Raw genomic sequence first — 3797 nt, 5'->3', positions numbered from 1 at the left:
GCCTACGTAAACTTAAAACACCAACAACCTCAAATTCACTTCAGTCCAACTCCATACTACGATCCAAAACTTAAGAAAACTAGTTCACAAAATCAATTTCCTTCACTTAAATAAAACTATGTCCACAAGTCATAGTCAGGTCAACAGACCAAGGTGTCCAAACGGAGAATTTCCAATCCAGTTGTCTTTGTGAAACGCAAAATATCAATCAAAATGATGCTCGCAACATCAACCACGTATACAAAACATGTTCCTCGGATCTCGATTTAAATTTAGAAATACTAAAACTACCACTACTCCCACTTCAAATAGCCCTTAAGATTTTAGGTACTCGGAGAGAACTCAAATATATAGTCGTTCGTCTCAATCACTCAAACACGAGATCAAACTCCGTTCTCGCACCTCAAACTCTGCTCAACAACTTACAAGCACATGGAAGAATTAACCACAATAATTTCTTCCCTAATCGCAACACTACTCACAACTCCACATGAGTCTAGAATCTATTCAAATGCATCTGTATGTCCAACTTAAGAAGGCAAAATTACTATCAATTAATACTCGTATCCACATCAGATACGAGCATAGGTCCACACCATGCCTTCAACCAAACACTTCTACATACAAAAGGAAACTCATTTCCATAAACAATCCTCACTGACTCATCAGAGTTAAATCCGGAGGTTTCCATTCCTCAAAGATTACAACCTGCGGAAACTAAACTTATTCTAATACGAACTTAGAAGACAACTCTACCGTCCTACTGACATACACGCTGTCTAGACCCCATACTAAGACATACCCAATGATTATACCAGTACCGAAGAGTATACGATGGGGATCCGCTGCAGACGGGCCATCACTCGGGGAGTACTGATTATCACCAAATATGTACCTTACGCTCTGATACCAAACTGTCACGCCCCGAATTTTAAATACAAATCAAAATCCGAAACATGAATTAATACAACTCACATAAATACAACCTGAATTTTTTTTTCTCAAAACAACCACACCTCACATCGCTCGATATTACATAAACCAAATCTCAAATTTGTTTATTACAGCACACTCTCACCAAATTATATTGTAAGGCTCAAATGAGCATAACTCACCTCACAATTACAATTGCTGTAAAACTAAAACAAATTCTCTAACCCGCACGATCACCGTCCTGATTCTCCTGACCTGCAGGATTACCCGCTACACCGTTTGAATAGTGTACCGGGATTGCAACAATACAAACCCGGTAAGCTTTTTGCAAAGCTCGTATGAGTAAATGAAAGGATTGCACGATTTAAAGTAACACAATCAACTCAAGCACATTTTAATTTTGTTTTGCATAAGAATTAAAGTGTACAACATCACTTCAAGCATCAATCAACTCACATCTCATCATGACTACTCAATAATAAACAACTTCTTACTCAATATATACTCACAGGCTTATGATTTATTTATATAAATCATCCCATGCAGTATATTATACTTACAGGCTTATGATTAATTATATTAATCACCCCATTCAGTATATCATACTTACAGGCTTATGATTAATTATATTAATCACCCCATTCAGTATGTCATGTCATACCCAAGGGCATATGATAACTCGTTTATCCCCCAAGCAGTATGACGGCAGACAGACTAGAGCTCTAACTGTATCGTAAAGTGTCACCTGGGCCAAGGTTCACCTTACGAATGACTGCTTTTCTCAATTCACTCGACTCCTCATTTAATTCATCTCAACGACTCAACTATCGCACTTTACTCAATTACCCATTATCATAGACAACACAACATCTAAGATAAATCACATATTCCAAAGGGTAATGCTCAAAATATAACTCAGTAAATCACACCATCCAATATATATTCCACGTAAATATATATATATGTAGTCACCCACACAAGAGTGACCACTAATACCAACTATAGTTCACATGCAATAAAATCTAGAAATTCATTTTTTTATAGTTAAATACATTTTACTTACCTATGGACCGTAGTCGATCAAGTCCATATAATTTAAAACAAATATTTATTTTCATAAAACAATTTCCACAATTTCTCAATTAAATAAAATCACCGAATTTCGGTTCGTGAATGAACCATGTGCGATTTACTCACCTCGATATTCCCGCTGCGTCTTCAATTCAACACAATACACACCGAAATCGTTCACCCAAGGGAGACCGTCAATCACCTAATCACACATGACCTTAACTTAGCCAATAGCTCAAAAACATACTCAAACGACAATCCAACGGTCGGATCGAAATTAAATGATGATCCAACGGTCGGATCCTCACGGATCGCCATTAGGATCACCCCCCAAAAATCATCACGAAGATCCAACGGTCAGATCTTCCTGAATCGTCCTTACTAACATCTTCACAAATTTATACAAAAATCCAACGGACGGATTCTCACGAATCGCCTCCCTAATCACCGTTTTGCATTTATACGAAGATCCAACGGTCGGATCTTCGCCCATGACCACACAAAGCCACTGGGACAGTCATAAGATCATCGTATCAAAACTACAAGTCCATCTGACGGTCCTAACTTCACATATCACAAATCTAACGATCGAAATCGATCGAAACTTAAAAATTCATAACTTCATCATACGATATCCAAAAATTATGAATTATATATGCAAACGATCGTATCGACACGTAGAACACAAAAATGGACAGAAACTGTCCTTGGGGTGTCCGGAGGTTGCCGGAAACCACCATCACGGTGGCGGCACCGCCACCCATCCAAAGTCAAAATTAGACAAAACTCCCAACATCAAAGTCCTTCAACTCAACTCCAATTTCACTTTTCATAACTACACCAAAGTCAGATTATAAGCCAAAAAGTAGAATTTTACCTCGCAAGTTTTGAAACCCGAAGAACCCTAGTTTCCCAATCTTCAAAATTCGATCACCCCGGATCAAATCGCTGCAAGCCTTCTTGGGGATAGCTTCTACTTCCTCTGGGCTAGAAAAACCCTCAAAGAACTCGAGCTATAGTGGCCGGAGCTGGGAGAACCAAGGTGGCGAAGGAAGACGATTTCCAGCTCGGCTGTGCGGCTTCTCGGTCTTCTAGCGGCCACCACGATGGTTATCTCAAGTCGATGTCTTCTGGAAAGTTGTAGAAAACTTCACGGTGAGAAAAATTGCTTTTGGAATCAGGCCGATCGGAGGCCTGTAAAGGAAGATATGGCCAGACAAAGTAGAGCCCAGAAAAAGTGGGGAAGAGCGATTTCGTCTCCGACGAGGCTCTCTTCTCGACCTTGTAGAGCCTCATACAGCTCGTATTTCACTTCGATTTCTTCTACAAACTCGTAAAGGGGGTCGAGACCAGAAAAACCCACTTTGTTTCACATCAATCGGTGGCCGGATGAGGAAGAACGAAGGTGACGAAGGGAGGGGGTCGCGGCTGGGCTCGGGAGAGAAATGGGGAGAAATTTCTGGAGTTCCAGAAATTCTGTCCTCATTTGCAATATTCGGATTTTTTTTCATATTTATAGAAAATCCCAATTTTCAAATATTCGTAACTTATTCATACGAACTCCGAATATTACGTTCCATATGTCCACGAACTCGTATCGACGCGCTCTACAACTTTCATGAAGGAAGTTTTCCCAATTTCCCAATGTATAAAAAGTCAACTCCTTTGACCCCCCTAAAACGTTCAGTTTTCAAAATAAAATCGTTCGAACTAATTCCACACTCCTCTAAGCTTCGTACTCGTGTCCACGACCACGAAATCATTTCCAAAACGTCATCGGAAATTAACTTGAA

General features: G+C 39.6%; 1 long non-coding RNA gene across 1 annotated transcript; it reads right to left on the bottom strand.

The window, feature by feature from the left end:
• Positions 1 to 501: 501 nt before the first annotated feature.
• LOC133713483 (uncharacterized) lies at positions 502 to 3797 on the bottom strand. Its single transcript, XR_009848037.1, has 3 exons — positions 2882 to 3797; positions 2131 to 2206; positions 502 to 1203 (listed from the first exon to the last, which is right to left on the bottom strand). It is a non-coding gene; the product is annotated as an uncharacterized LOC133713483 (long non-coding RNA).

This window comes from Rosa rugosa, chromosome 6 (genome assembly GCF_958449725.1).
Source record: "Rosa rugosa chromosome 6, drRosRugo1.1, whole genome shotgun sequence".
In the NCBI taxonomy this organism is placed as follows: Eukaryota; Viridiplantae; Streptophyta; class Magnoliopsida; order Rosales; family Rosaceae; genus Rosa; species Rosa rugosa.
Note: the sequence above shows the minus strand (reverse complement) of the source record. Positions and strands in the feature narration are given on the sequence as shown.